At 40.8% G+C, this 16,943-nt stretch overlaps 1 long non-coding RNA gene across 1 annotated transcript; it reads left to right on the top strand.

Annotated features, from left to right (window-relative positions):
• Positions 1 to 326: 326 nt before the first annotated feature.
• Positions 327 to 3,169, top strand: LOC307154123. The gene is made up of 3 exons (XR_013820277.1): positions 327 to 446; positions 2,506 to 2,671; positions 2,879 to 3,169. It is a non-coding gene; the product is annotated as an uncharacterized lncRNA (long non-coding RNA).
• The last annotated feature ends 13,774 nt before the right edge of the window (positions 3,170 to 16,943 follow it).

The following is a 16,943-nucleotide window of genomic DNA, read 5'->3' as shown; positions in this document are numbered from 1 at the left end:
ACATACGGGGGGAGTACTCTGGGTTCGGGCCGAACTCCGAGCTCGGAGCCCTCCCTCCGGACAGCACGCCAAATACGCATTAAACTTTACCCCTTCAAATTATATGTAAGTGTGAACTCGTGAAACCTAATAAAATTCAGTTTAGTCACTAAAATGTTTTGACAATCACAATACACTTATTGTATATACCCCCCCCCCCCCAAAAAAAAGTTGGCAGATATGTTCTACTGGTGTTGAGCCACCTTGCTGTATTTGTAGTAAAAATTTAGATTATAAAATTTATTTATTATTTATTTATTTTTTACTTTTCAGACTTCAAACCATGCTGAGGAGCCTGGAATGGGCAAAGGGGAGGCTTCTAAATTCTCAGGCAGCAGATGAGATAATCCATGAAGTATCAGATTTTATTCAGGAGATTCAAACTTCTGAACCGAGAGTGCAGGAAGGTAAATGCCAAACTGTTTTGCAAACAAAATAAAGAATTAAATAGTGCACTAGGGACAGCCATTTGTAGTGGTGTCCAAAACCATAGTGGACGTTATCGAGTGCAGACATTCAATCCCATAATGCACTGCATTAACTGGATCAGGTGTTTTTGGTTGGAGCTAAACTCTGCAGGGCAGTGGCCCTCCGGGAATTGTTTAAGCCTTCTGAACTATAGGAAAATTATCATGTAGTCAACCTTTTTCCTAATCAAGTGTTTTATTTATTTATTTATTTATTTATATTTTTAAAACAGGAAAAGATTAAGGACAATCGGGCCTGGCTCAGTATAAAACTGATTTTCAGCAGGTTCCTGCTCTGCAGAACATATAAACCACATACACAACAAAGTTCACACACTAAACAGCTAGAGACAACAACAGACACACAAACCAAGATATTGGACAACAAGAGGGGCTATAGAGCCGTCTCAATGGTCACAGCTATACCTGTCCATTAAATGGCGAGCAAATGTTATTTTAAATAGTCTTCTTGATGTGATAGTTCTGATGTGCTGTGGGATCTCATTCCAGGTTTTAGTGAGCACATGAAAAAAAGATCTCTGTCCATAACAGTTTTTAAAAGCCGGTAAAGGCAAGAGTCCATTTGTAAAAGATCTCGTAGTGCGCTCAGACCTTGAGCTAAGTTTCGGAACCAATTCGTTTAGAGCAGTTACAGTGTGTCCATTTGAGATTTGATAAAACAAGTTTATCCCATGGCTTATTTTATAGTTCTGAAATGTCAAGGCATTACACAAAGATAGTGCAGTACAGTGGTGAGTCCAGCCTGGAAGCCTGACATGGATCTTATGAGCTCTATTATAAATTCTTATTACAGGTTCAATAATCTCATTTGTTGTTAGTGACCAAACAGGTAAACAATACGACAAAGTGGACAGAATGATGGCATGAAGATAGGTTTTTGAAACAGAAAGCAACAAATATGGTCTAATTTTGCTATAAACATATAACTTTTGGTTTAACTTTCTGGTTAGGGTTTGAACATGTTCTTGATAAGTAAGATGTGAGTCAAGATAGACTCCCAAATACTTATATGCTGATACAATTGAAAGCGTTTGATTAGAAAAAGTGATAGGATTGGATATGGATAGCTGTCTCCTAGATGAATAGAAATACATGCATTGTGTTTTCTTGACATTAAGTGTTAAATGATTATCTTGCAGCCAGTTATGTAAATGCTGCAGATCTGTGTTAAGTCTGTAATTGATTGTGTCGATATTAGAACCAGAAAGAAAAATAACAGTGTCATCAGCATATAGCAAAGAACTAGAAAAATTCAAAACACAAGGAAGATCATTAATATACATAAGGAAAAGTAAAGGACCTAAAATACTGCCCTGTGGAACTCCCATAGAACACACTCGTGGCTGTGATGTTACTGAGCCGATTCTTACAGTCTGAGATCTGTCACTTAAATATGATGTAAAAATATCTATTGCGGAAAATGACAAATGAAAAGAAAGAAGTTTGTTTAACAGAATTTGATGATTGACTGTATCGAAAGCTTTCTGAAAATCTATGTATATAACTCCAGTAATCTGACCCTTGTTTAAAGACGCACGTATTTGCTCAGTGAGAAGCAACAAAGCCGACATAGTTGACCGCAAGGGTCGAAAGCCATGCTGGCAATCACTGAGCAGGTTATTATTTTCAAGGTGGTTAATTAGTTGATTATACAATATTTTTTCAAGCAACTTGGAAATGGTTGGGAGAATTGCAATTGGACGGTAGTTGGAAATATTAGTTGGATCATCAGACTTAAACATCGGGGTGATCTGGGCCGTTTTCCACAAGGCAGGAAATACTGATTGTCTAATACACAAATTAACTAAATGATGAAAGAGTGGTATAAGAGTACTGGCATGAGTTTTAAGAAAAGTCATGTTTAAATTATTTGTATCACAAGCATGAGAAGCATTCAGAGAACACAAAATATTAGTTATATCATTTTGTACAATTTCAGAAAATTGTTTTATAAAAGCAGAATATTGTTTTTCTACAGAAAGTACTGGATATCGACCTCCACTGAATAGTAATGGATCCAGAGGGGCACCGTCTTATGTCATTACTCAGGATCAACTGTCATTTCTGTTGTTTTGTGGCTTCACTGTAACACAGATTGCAGATATTCTACACACCTCCGTGTCCACAGTTAAACGACGTTTAAGGTAAATTGTATTATATAATAAATATATCCATTGACTGCATGCATTATACCCCATCCACAGAGAATAAAATGTCATCTGTTTGGTCACTGATATGACTGGTGACCTCATCTCATTTGATCATAATCAAATGAAAAATGCTGAGTGCATCTTTTGATTTATTTTAGAACTCCTAGTAAATGTTAAAATACTGGGGATATATCTTTTCAGGTGCTTCAATCTGTTGCAGTCTGCTTCATACTCGGACATATCTGATGTAGACTTGGATGAAAAGATCAGGGACCTAGTGGCTGGAAATGACCAACTTGGATCAGAGGCAGTTCGAGCACAACTGAGGGCAGAGGGACTTCTGGTTCAGAGATGCAGAGTGAGGAGCAGTATGCATCGTGTCAACCCAAGGGCTGCAGCTCTCAGAGCAATGTCTCAGCGACTACGCAGAAGGTCCTACCGTGTCGCAGGACCTAATTCCTTATGGCATCTGGATGGAAACCACAAACTAATAAGGTAGTTTTTAATTTTATTTTACTTTATCTTAAATATTTCAGTATGCCTAAACCACTCTATTCTTTCGTCTTTTTAGATAAACACTTTTTTGCCACACTTTTAATAAGAATTGAGCAATTCATTAAAACAGGTTGTTTAGATTTTGTGGGGATATTTGTTGTGAAACACTTAACCATTTGTATTATTCTTTTCTCTTCTAATCAAGTTATGTGTGAATAACTTGACAAGCTATGTGTGAATGTTTACATAGTCTTAGTTCTCGTGACCATGCTGTTTATACAATTTGAGGAATACCATTATCTCCAGTTGGGGGTAATTGCCTCTATTGTCTTTTTCCTCTATTGTCTTTAGATGATTAGATTTAGTGGTCATCCCTAAGGCTGTGTGTCAGGTCAGCACCTTTAAGGACTGCCCACTGAATCCCTATAAGATACCATTTAAAGTTATGTTAGTTAGACTTGATGACTGCAGCTACGACAGCTCGTGTTCTCAATAAAGAATCCTGCTGAAGAAAGAACCAAGTCTCCTGGTCTTCGATTCTGAGTTTCCTACAATTTCCTTAAATGCCCATTAATGGATGTAAAACAATGCTGATGTAGCACATCAAAAGCACAACCTGGTAGTATATTTTGTTGTTGTCTACAGCATGTTCAACTAAGTAATTATGTATTTGTGTTGATTAGATGGAGGATAGTAATTCATGGGGCCATTGATGGCTATAGTCGTCTCATCACCTTTCTTCGTGCTGCCAACAACAATCGTAGCAGCACTGTCATGGATTGTTTCTTGGATGCCATTTCCAAATATGGAGTCCCTTCCAGAGTAAGGACTGACCATGGTGGAGAGAACAACGCCGTGTGCCTGTTCATGAACTTGTTCAGAGGCACAGACCGAGGTAGTGCTCTTAGAGGAAGGAGTACACACAATCAAAGAATTGAAAGACTTTGGGTCGATCTGTGGCGTGGGGTGTCAAATGTGTACTATGACCTTTTCAATTTTCTTGAGAGTGAGGGCATTGTGGATGTAGACAATGAAATGCACATGTGGGCTCTGCATCATGTCTACATCCCAAGAATTAATAAAGACTTGTTAAATTTCTCAGGCTAGTGGAACAATCATGGTTTGCGAACCGAGAGACACCAGTCACCCCTGCAAATTTTTGTCCGGGGTTGCCTGGCACAGCAGAGGCAGCCGAGTACTGCAGTGCGAGAAATATTTGCAGCAAGACCCTCAGGCTCCAGTGGAGAAGAGCGTAATCCAGCAGAACAAGTTGGTGGTGAGGGTCGCTCTGTATCTGATGTACCTCATGTGCTTTGGCCTGAACGGGTTACTTTACCTCCAAACCAGTTCACTCTGGCTGATGCTGAGATGCAACAACTCACTGAACAAATTGATCCACTTGGTGGCCCCCGGGAAAATCTTGGAGTAAATGTTCTTAAAGATGTTCTTTCTTTTGTGGAAAACCTAAGGCCTTAAAATGACATTTAAAGGAATATTTTACTTCAAATTAAAAATTCTGTCATCATTTCTCACCCTCAAGATGTTTCAAAACTGTATGAATTCTCACAACACAAAGGAAGATATTTGGAAGAATGTCGGTAATCAGACAGTTGATGGACCCTATTGACTTCATAGTATGAAAAAAAAGTGAATTATGACAGAATTTTCATTTTGAAGTGTCTGAACCTTGTACACTTGGAAGTGTTGCTCAATGCATGTGTCATGTTCACATCTGTTTCTCCCCTCTACTTTTCTGTCTCATGATCTATAGTTTATGCCAGTACTAAACAATTTTGGTCCTGGTCCAGCTGCAACCTATATCAAAGTGTGTTTAAATTAAAAATGTTTTTTGTTTTGTTTTGTCATATCCCTGGGCTTTTCTCAGTACAATAACATGTATAAAGTATCACAACATAAATCACATTGGTAGTGTCATCAATAAATTTTTACTGTTTTGCTGAATTTCATTTTGTGTAATCTGAACACTTTCATATGTACATACAGATCATAGATATCACAAAACATAACTGAAGAAAAGAACAAAACTCTACAATACCCACAAACATCACAAAAGGTAAGTAGTACAAATGTATATTAAATGTATACTAACGTGTCCATAATATAACATTAAAACATAAACATAACTCCACATTACTTTACATTACTCCAAAAGTGGGGGATTGCAAAATACCACTTTCCATACTTTCCCTGAACAATTCATAATTCTGATGGATTGGCAGCCTCAAGACAATGCCACAGGTATTCGCTTCGGGGAAACATCGGATGGCCTCATTCTCTTGAGGGTGTAGGAACTCTAATTTTGGTTCCACTGGGAACCCTAACCTTGGAATAGCAGTGCATCCTGACACAAATCCAAGAACAGGGTGTCCGCGGGGTTGTAAAAAGTATTAAAAGGTAGTAAATGAAATTAGCCAAAATTAAGGCCATTAAAAAGTATTAAAAAGTAATAAATGTCATCTGTCGAGGTATTAAATTTTCGAACCCCCATCCAGCTAGGCCTATGAGTTTCAATTTGTGTTAAGTGCAGGCCTTTCTTCTAAAATTCGCGTGGATTTATTTATATGTTGCGAGTAGAACCTGAGCGATATCATGTGACGTGGTTTTCGTTCGCAGCGCGCGCTGAAACAAACTTGGTACCCGGCTGGCTTGCTCAGGGATGCAAACAGCGCGCTTTTCGGCGCCTCCCGCTTTTTTTCACGTCAGTTTGGGTGACAAAGTCATCTGAAGTCATTCCACAGCTTAATGTGAGGGACAGAAGTCTATTTACATCATTAAAGTATACGGAAACTCGGTTTCCCTCCTCTGCGGCTGTCAATCACTCTCCATTCAGTATTCAAACAGCGCGCGCGCCTCTTCCGGTTGGATGCACGGTAAAACTCTCTCCGATATATTCACATTATAATGCATGATCTGTAGATAAAAGGCTGTGGATTTGCATAAAATGACTTTATTTTGTTGGAGTTTGTTGCTGTTTTTAAACGACTCACTACCGTGTGCTTGTTAGATCACACACATCACAAGGACAGTGAATCGGCATCAAACGCACAATAACTGGAATTTAAAACTGTGAAACAAATGATCAATAAACTGTTGGACAGATATACTCTAGGATTTGTGCGCTCGACATTTCTTCGCTTTGTTGTGCCGTGAACTTTTAAATGCGCACTTGTGCAGCGCAGCGCTGAACACTGTGTCTCCATATTGCCTTGAGCACATCATTCTGCACCCGCGATGCGCATACGCGCTTTGTGCGCTCTGTTTTGAAGCGTTTCATATCATCATGGTTTTGCGCACTGAAAGATTATTAAAAGCCTGTATTTTTTTTATACCTAGCCTGCTCAATACATTTAAAATAAGCATAATTTAATTGTATATTATTTCTGTGTAGTGTAGGCTATATAAATATACACTTCTGAATTCTTGACATTAATATATAAATATAAAATTGTGAAATGTATGATTGCCTGATTGAATTTTAGAAGAGTACTAATAGTAATTTGTTTTTATTAACATGTTTAGATTTTATAAAATTACTTTGCAGATTTTTTCAAGAATTACTTTTTGCTGCTGATTTATACACTCATTAAGTTTAATAAAAATACATAATACATTTATGTAATATTTAAAGGTGTTAACTGTAATCTTACACTGCAAAATAATAACTAAATTCATCACAATTATGTAAGTATCTGGAAATTTGCCGCGGGGCGAGGGCTTCGATAACCTCTCTCTTTTTTGACCATACATGTGTTTGCATCCCTGCTTGCTGCCAAACCTGTTCGCGAGTTCGCTTCTATTTCAGTAATTAGAGACATCGGGGTTACTGCTGCACTGAATTTTTTTTGGCGCCCGCCAAAGCCTTATTTGATCGGTGAGTAGCCTAATGTAGATGACTGCTGCGCTCGTGACAGGGTGCATGACATGTTAACTGAAAGAACAGAGAGAGCCCCGGTCGCGCGCGCGCACTCTCTCCACTCTTGCTCTCTCTCGCTCATATTAATCAAAATCTATTGACACGATGGTAAAAGGTCGGAAGACCGAAGTTTCACGTGGCGCATTCTGAGATTTATTTCTTGAATTACCGCTGGGTGTGAATTGTGCTAAAATAAATTGCCTTATCTTCTTCTAACATTTTCGGTAACATTTTACAATATGGTTCCATTTATTAAACTCTAGTCAACTACATTAACATTAACTATTAATAAACTGCACTTCTACAGCATTAATTAATCTTTCTTAATGTTAATTTCACCATTTACTAGTAGCCTACATTATTGAAATCAAAAGTTGTATTTGTTAACATTAGTTAATGCACTGTTAAGTAACATAAACAAACAATTCATGTATTCATGCATGTAAACTACGTAGTATTTTCAGGTTACTTATATCATAATGTGTAGAAACATTACCAAAAAAAACCAAACATTTAGTTTAGACTGGAGTGAGGTGAAACCAGAAAAAAAAAAAAGGTGCAAAGCAAGTTATCTAATAGCTAATTTTTTATCTGGCAGCTAATTTTATTCAATTGTACAGTTTATGGTAGAAAGTTAGACTTAGTTAAAATAAACTTTTTAATGCTACTTTTTTATTCTACTTTTTGATATTGATATGATTATAGACCAAAATAATTATCAGGTCTAGCAAAGAAGGATTTTATCTTACAAAGCTATGAAATCAAGGGGTAAAATCACAGCTTAAAAAAAAAAAAAAAAAAAAAACAGGCAAGAAAGGATCGGCCACCAAACTCTATCTGTCTCTATGTTGTTTTTGAGTCCAGGGTTGAAGTTAAGTTATAATCACCTCATTAAATTGTGATGAAATGTTTTATTATTTTTGGAAAGATATTTCATTACTTTACACCGCTACAGTTGCATCTTGAAGTCGCGCTGGTATTAAAAAATATTGTGACGGTATTAAAAAAGGTATTAAAAGGTATTAAATTCAACTTAAGAATTTCTGTATATACCCTGAAGAATCTTCTCCAAGGTGAGTGGGTATGCAGTTCCCTCTAGTACAAATGAACAGGAAAAAGTCAATGACCATTTTGCAAATATAGAATGGCCATGAAAATAGTTGTCAAAGTTTAATGGCCCTCACGTTGTTGAACATATATATATATATATATATATATATATATATTATATATATATATATATATATATATATATATGCTAAAATGCTGGTCAAGCTAAAAAAAATTAATAAAAAGTACAAAAAGCTTTATAAAAGAACCCAAGACCAGACAGTCGATTAGTTAATAAACTTTTCCTTCACCACAGCTCTAGTACCTTATTTGTACTTTCATTCATATTTGCCACACTGTAAGTTGCAAAATGTAAACTGTCTACCATCCTAATATTTAAAAGAGTACCATGAACATTTCAAACATTTTTTTCCACACACACAAGGTTAAGTTTTATAGATGTATAAAGATAATGATGATGACATAAACATCTTTGGGTAACATAAAATAATTTTAATAATATATTAGGGTAAAAGAGATTACTGTAGATTTAGACAGAACCCATTATGATATACAGGCAGATGATAGATGAGAAATGTGTGCACAGAACAATCCTTCCTAAAACACATTGAACTTTCGTTTACAAAGACGTGAAACTCACCGAGTGGTCAGGCCAGAGGTGTTCACTGATATGCTCACACAAAAATCGCTGCAAAAGATGCTGCAAAAGAATCTTAACTGTTCTATTTCATCAGAAACGATCTGAAAACAGGGCTTTAAGTGTAAAATACCGAACTTGTCTTTTAAATTTCAAAAAGAAACAAATTATTGTTCGATATTTTATGCACACACAGCTTTTTTTAAGGGGTCATGACATGAGAAACCAAATTTGCCTTGATCTTTTGGTATATAAGAGGTCTTTGCACTATTAAAACTTCCTGCAAGTTTCATAGCTTAAGATGTCCTCCCCATTATAAACAAAGCATTTATTTAATCAAGCTCTAATTACAGCTCCACCGTAGTAGTTAAAACGCCCTCGGAATGGGAGGGGTTAGAAAGTAATATTCAGTTGGTAGTCATAAACAATTTCACGGCTAGATGAGAGAAAATCCTACATAGTGTAGCTTTAAAACTACTTTTAGCCAGTGACGTTAGCCAATCATAACAGTGGGCGTTAACACTGAACTCTTAAAGGGGAAAACCCCAAAACAGACTGTTTGAATCAGAGGATGAGAAACAGGTCGGGAAAAGGTCAAAAATCACTAAAATGTAAAAGTTTTTGTGTCCAAAAAACTATAGTAATGCTATAATTGCACCTAAGGGAACATCATAAAACAAACGAAGAGTGCACTTTGACTCAATATACCAGAGGTTCTCTCACACTGCCATCCGCTCCCTTTAAAGTTAAGGTTAGCAATTCATGCATTCTAAGATATTACAACTGTCGCCTAATACATACCCAAAAAAAGACTATTATAAAAACAAATTATATGATTATAAGACTAATATTAAAGAAACTTGGAAAATTCTAAACAAGGTTATGAAGCCAAATTCTCAGAGTAAAAATTTACCAGAGTATTTTGAGCACAAAGGAAAGGTTATTAATAATGGAACATATATTGCAAATGAGTTTAATTCCTTCTTTGTCAATGTCGGACCTAATATTGCGAAAAGACTTGAAAAATCCAATCATGTTGCATGGTGTAATAGTGCGACAGTAAGTAGTAGAATTTTACAGTCAATGTTTCTCAATGAAGTCACCGGAACCGAAATCTTAGATATTGTGAGAAAGTGCAAAATTAAAACTTCTTGTGATGGTGATGGAATAGATATGATCATTGTAAAAAAACGATAGATTGTATACTTCGTGTCAGGATCCTGCTCTTACTGTCTTGTCTGTTTTGTCATTGTTTAATGTTTCCTTGTTGGTTTTGTGTCTGAGCACATGGCTCTGTCTTTGTTTGTGTTTGCCATGTGCTCCTCTTGTCCTGCCTCCTTGTTTTCTGTTACCACGCCCCATTGTTTAGTTCTCGTCTTGCCCTCATTTCACTAATTGTGCTCACCTGATCCTCATGTGCTTTGGTCCCTTTCATTAATTGTGCTCACCTGATCCTTATGTGTTCTAGTCCCTTTATATTGTGCTTCTTTTCCTCTTGTCTTTGCTGGTTCGTTTTGGTGTGTTGTCTGTGTTCCATGTGTGCATTAAGTTTCCACAGAAATTGACAACCTCTGAGATCGTTTGGAGTTATCTTCATTCTGGTTCCTGTTTGGCTTCCACTCAACATTATTCACACCACTCATCCTCTCCGTTGTTTGATGTCCTGGTCGCCCGCCTGCTAAATGTGGTGTTCTGAGTATCCTCATCTGTACGAATTGTCCATAATAAACTGTTTGCTCACTGTTCATTCTGCGCCTGGGTTCTCTCTCTCTAAACCGTGACACTTCGACCGCTAACTTATATTTTCAATCTTTCTTTTAGTTCAGGTGTTTTTCCTCAAAAGATGAAGACTGCGAAGATAATACCTATTTTTAAAAAAGGAGATAAACACGAGTTTAATAATTATCGACCCGTTTCAATACTTTCACAGTTTTCTAAAATAATAGAAAAATGGTTTACTTATAAATTAGATTTATTTTTGGAAAAAAATGATTTACTTTTTGATTATCAATACGGATTTCGATCCAATAGATCAACTGCTACTGCACTAATTCATTTAACTGAAGAAATTCTTGCTGCAATGGACAAAAAACAGTATCTTGTAAGTATATTCCTGGACTTACAGAAAGCGTTTGACACTGTCAATCATAACCTGTTGTTGACAAAACTACAACACTATGGATTGAGGGGTCAGACATATAAATGGCTTGAAAGCTATTTAAGTAGAAGTCAATACGTTCAATTTAAAAAGCATAACTCGGACTGTAAAACTGTTGTATGCGGAATTCCACAGGGTTCTGTAATTGGCCCTAAACTTTTTATATTATTTATTAATGATATATTTGAGGCTTCCAAAGACATACATTTTTTGTTGTTTGCTGATGACACAACTGTGTTCAAGACTGGGACAGATTTAAATGAATTAATGGCCATTATTGAAAGGGAAATGACAGAATTAAAGAAATGGTTTGATTGTAATAAATTGTTTCTAAATTGGGATAAGACAAATTATATGGTTTTTGGAAATAAGGGAAAACAGGAATGCACAAATTTAGTTATTGAGGATGTAAATATAGAATGTGTTTCAGAAATCAAATTTTTGGGAGTTATCCTAGACAGCAAACTTAGCTGGAAGCCTCATATTGATCATATCAAAGGTAAAGTTAGCAAAAATATTGGTATTCTTTATAATGTTAAACACACATTAGGTGAAGCTTCATTACAGCTTCTATATTTAACCTTAATTGTTCCATATTTAACATACTGCATTGAAGTGTGGGGTAATGCATGCACCAGTTATACAGAAAGGCTGTTCTTATTGCAGAAGAAAGCGATAAGAATAGTGACTTTCAAAGGTTTACGAGATCACACAAACAAACTGTTTATAAAATTGCAGACCTTGAAATTTAAAGAGTTGGTTAAATTTAAAATACTACAAACTATGTGAAGAGTGAAAAATAATTTGGTGCCAATACATATTCAAAACAAATTTATGATAATTACAGACAGTAATAATAGAAGAAAAGGCCATTTTTGTGTACCATATTCACGCACCTCACAAAAACAAAAAGGGTTTCTTGTAATTGGGATCAATTTATGGAACTCCTTGGATACTGTGCAAAAATCATGTAACACGATTGTTCAATTCAATAAAATGTATAAAAAATATGTACTTAGAAAATACGAAGGCAGTGAAGTATAAGAACTAATGTTTGACAAATTTGAAATTGTTAATTATTTAGATGTGAAGTTATTTTGTATCTCGACAGAAAAAAAAACGGCGAGCCATCTGTTTTGTGTCAGTTCAGATTATTGGAAAAAGGGGCATGAAATTATAAGACTAGGTCTTCCTCATGCTCCTATTCAGCATTGAATGCTATTATTTTGCTGATGTGATTATTATTGTGTCTGTAAAAAACATCATGACTGAATAAAGAACTTGAATTGAATTGAAAAAATTGAATTGACATACCTTGATCATCTTTTCTCTGAAGTCATAGTCTACAATCTGTTGAAGGTCTGGTACTGGGGGCTGAAGGTTGCACACCTGACAGAGCAGTCTTTGTGAAAAAAAATGTGGCTCCACACCACCATGTACCAGGCATACGGCTATCATTTGTCCAACTAGTTTGTACATTCCATTGTACAATGCTGCAATGCAAATGTGAGAAGCATTATTATGTCTGTAAATGGTGCTTATAAAGTGTGTGCTGCTAATGGGGTGTAAACTGGTATTGACTCATGGGCACTAGGTGTTAACTTAAACAGGTTTTGTTTAAAGGGATAGTCCATCCAAAAATGAAAATTCTATCATCATTTACTCACCCTCAAGTTGTTCCAAACCTGTATGAGTTTCTTTGTTCTGCTGAACATAAAGGAAGATATTTGGAATAATGTTTGTAACCAAACAGATCTCGGTCCCCATTGACTTTCATAGTAGGAAAAATATATACTATGATAGTCAATGGGGACCGAGATCTGTTTGGTTACAAACATTATTCCAAATATCTTCCTTTATGTTCAGCAGAACAAAGAAACTCATACAGGTTTGGAACAACTTGAGGGTGAGTAAATGATGATAGAATTTTCATTTTTGGATGAACTATCCCTTTAAAGACTTAATAACTCTGTGTAAAAATGTGCAGAATTACAGGAAAATGATCAATGAGGTAAACACTTTTTCCACTATGTTTAATGTAAAACACAAAAAATAAACATTAAAGTCCCTGTAAAGTCAAAATTAAGTATGTGTTCTGAGTTTGTCACACCACAGAAAAATGTGTTATTAGCCACCCAGCCAAATTTGAATGATAAAAAAAGCAGCCAAGTAAATAAAATAAGCTATCAAAATCTTGAAAAAATTAGCAGTGGTCTCTGCTTTCAAACGCTGGGGGCGTGTCCGCTGGCTGCGCGGAAACCACGCCCACTCGCGGGAAAGATGACTCGCGGCACGCACTGCCGATGATGGCACCAGTTGTCGGCGCGACGGGAGGATGAAGGCTGAGGCGGGAGATAGTCGGCTCGGCCCCATTCACCAGTAACAGCGGATTATCAGTGTATTCCAGTTGTCTCAGACGAAAGTTTATCAAACTATCCTGTGTAAAATGATCACTACAGAGGCGGGTGTTGGTGGTGATCCTCAGCTCTCCATCAAGGTGGCTCTTCACAAAATTAATCCACCCCTTGTTGATATGATCGTTGTTCGGAAATTAAAAGAGGACGCCGATCTGTTTTGTAAGTGATCGCATCCAGGTAAACGCATTTCTGTGCCGAAGGCATAGCTAGCTAGCAAACTGTAGGCTGAAGTAAATAATACTGACAGTAACTCGCGATTGAGCAGCGAACTGATAGGGGAGGGGGCAGCTTCAGGGGCTCCAGTGCGTCATCAAGTAGGGGCGTGTCCAGGAGCTCAGGGGCTCCAGTGCGTCATCGAGCCCCCGTTTTAGCCCCGCCCAGAAAATCCGGAACACAGCAATGGTGAAAAACTGTTTAACGGTCTAACTCCACAATTCAGTACTTCACAGTTCACAGTCTTTGTAATATGTTTTAGCAATACATTTCTAACATTTTTAATGTGTTTAGATTTTTTTTTTAGAATTGCCTTTACAGGGACTTTAAACATTAGGTTACCGGTACCTTTGGAATTGCAGGCAAGCATTTTATTCCAGTCTTCTCCATCAAATATTTCGCATGTGTGAATTTTCCTCATCAGCAAAGTTAAAAATTCTCGAGAAGGACCACCCTCGTCAGCCGCCCCCTCGCCAATTCCATCAGCGTCTCTAAACACAACGTCCAATTTTGCCTCAGGGTTAAATCGTTGAATCGAAAAGCTCTAATACCACTTTCTAGGATGTTGCATCTTGTGGTATTGATTTGGTTGGAAGCAGGTGTAAATGTAAAATCCACTTTGCTTAGCATTGTAGTTAATAACGCTTTGAGGTCAACACTGAAAACTAGAAATAAAACAAAATGTTACTTCATCTTTTGTTGTAACTATAAATACATTTAACAACAATATAAAATCACTTACTCATCCTCATCTTCGTCTGAGATATATATATCTGCAACTGGACTGAGTGAAGAGAAGGCCACTGGTGCTGCTGGAGAGAAGGCCACTGGTGCTGCTGGAGAGAAGGCCACTGGTGCTGCTGGAGAGGAGGCCACTGGTGCTGCTGGAGAGGAGGCCACTGGTGCCACTGGTGCTGCTGGAGAGAAGGCCACTGGTGCTGCTGGAGAGGAGGCCACTGGTGCTGCTGGAGAGGAAGCAACTGGTGCTGCTGGAGAGGAGGCCACTGGTGCCACTGGTGCTGCTGGAGAGAAGGCCACTGGTGCTGCTGGAGAGGAGGCCACTGGTGCTGCTGGAGAGGAGGCCACTGGTGCTGCTGGAGAGGAGGCCACTGGTGCTGCTGGAGAGAAGGCCACTGGTGCTGCTGGAGAGAAGGCCACTGGTGCTGCTGGAGAGGAGGCCACTGGTGCTGCTGGAGAGAAGGCCACTGGTGCTGCTGGAGAGGAGGCCACTGGTGCTGCTGGAGAGAAGGCCACTGGTGCTGCTGGAGAGGAGGCCACTGGTGCTGCTGGAGAGGAGGCCACTGGTGCTGCTGGAGAGAAGGCCACTGGTGCTGCTGGAGAGGAGGCCACTGGTGCTGCTGGAGAGGAGGCCACTGGTGCTGCTGGAGAGGAGGCCACTGGTGCTGCTGGAGTGGAGGCCACTGGTGCCACTGGTGCTGCTGGAGAGGAGGCCACTGGTGCTGCTGGAGAGGAGGCCACTGGTGCTGCTGGAGAGGAGGCCACTGGTGCTGCTGGAGAGAAGGCCACTGGTGCTGCTGGAGAGGAGGCCACTGGTGCTGCTGGAGAGAAGGCCACTGGTGCTGCTGGAGAGGAGGCCACTGGTGCTGCTGGAGAGAAGGCCACTGGTGCTGCTGGAGAGAAGGCCACTGGTGCTGCTGGAGAGAAGGCCACTGGTGCTGCTGGAGAGGAGGCCACTGGTGCTGCTGGAGAGGAGGCCACTGGTGCTGCTGGAGAGAAGGCCACTGGTGCTGCTGGAGAGGAGGCCACTGGTGCTGCTGGAGAGAAGGCCACTGGTGCTGCTGGAGAGGAGGCCACTGGTGCTGCTGGAGAGGAGGCCACTGGTGCTGCTGGAGAGAAGGCCACTGGTGCTGCTGGAGAGGAGGCCACTGGTGCTGCTGGAGAGAAGGCCACTGGTGCTGCTGGAGAGGAGGCCACTGGTGCTGCTGGAGAGGAGGCCACTGGTGCTGCTGGAGAGAAGGCCACTGGTGCTGCTGGAGAGAAGGCCACTGGTGCTGCTGGAGAGGAGGCCACTGGTGCTGCTGGAGAGAAGGCCACTGGTGCTGCTGGAGAGGAGGCCACTGGTGCTGCTGGAGAGAAGGCCACTGGTGCTGCTGGAGAGGAGGCCACTGGTGCTGCTGGAGAGGAGGCCACTGGTGCTGCTGGAGAGGAGGCCACTGGTGCTGCTGGAGAGGAGGCCACTGGTGCTGCTGGAGAGAAGGCCACTGGTGCTGCTGGAGAGGAGGCCACTGGTGCTGCTGGAGAGAAGGCCACTGGTGCTGCTGGAGAGAAGGCCACTGGTGCTGCTGGAGAGGAGGCCACTGGTGCTGCTGGAGAGAAGGCCACTGGTGCTGCTGGAGAGGAGGCCACTGGTGCTGCTGGAGAGAAGGCCACTGGTGCTGCTGGAGAGAAGGCCACTGGTGCTGCTGGAGAGAAGGCCACTGGTGCTGCTGGAGAGGAGGCCACTGGTGCTGCTGGAGAGGAGGCCACTGGTGCTGCTGGAGAGGAGGCCACTGGTGCCACTGGTGCTGCTGGAGAGGAGGCCACTGGTGCTGCTGGAGAGAAGGCCACTGGTGCTGCTGGAGAGGAGGCCACTGGTGCTGCTGGAGAGAAGGCCACTGGTGCTGCTGGAGAGGAGGCCACTGGTGCTGCTGGAGAGGAGGCCACTGGTGCTGCTGGAGAGAAGGCCACTGGTGCTGCTGAAGAGAAGGCCACTGGTGCTGCTGGTGCTGCTGGAGAGAAGGCCACTGGTGCTGCTGGAGAGGAGGCCACTGGTGCTGCTGGAGAGAAGGCCACTGGTGCTGCTGGAGAGGAGGCCACTGGTGCTGCTGGAGAGAAGGCCACTGGTGCTGCTGGAGAGAAGGCCACTGGTGCTGCTGGAGAGGAGGCCACTGGTGCTGCTGGAGAGAAGGCCACTGGTGCTGCTGGAAAGAAGGCCACTGGTGCTGCTGGAGAGAAGGCCACTGGTGCTGCTGGAGAGGAGGCCACTGGTGCTGCTGGAGAGAAGGCCACTGGTGCTGCTGGAGAGGAGGCCACTGGTGCTGCTGGAGAGAAGGCCACTGGTGCTGCTGGAGAGGAGGCCACTGGTGCTGCTGGAGAGGAGGCCACTGGTGCTGCTGGAGAGGAGGCCACTGGTGCTGCTGGAGAGAAGGCCACTGGTGCTGCTGGAGAGAAGGCCACTGGTGCTGCTGGAGAGGAGGCCACTGGTGCTGCTGGAGAGAAGGCCACTGGTGCTGCTGGAGAGAAGGCCACTGGTGCTGCTGGAGAGGAGGCCACTGGTGCTGCTGGAGAGAAGGCCACTGGTGCTGCTGGAGAGGAGGCCACTGGTGCTGCTGGAGAGAAGG

This window comes from Squalius cephalus (genome assembly GCF_949319135.1).
Source record: "Squalius cephalus genome assembly, contig: scaffold_62, whole genome shotgun sequence".
Classification (NCBI taxonomy): domain Eukaryota; kingdom Metazoa; phylum Chordata; class Actinopteri; order Cypriniformes; family Leuciscidae; genus Squalius; species Squalius cephalus.
This window is presented reverse-complemented; position numbering and strand designations above follow the sequence as displayed.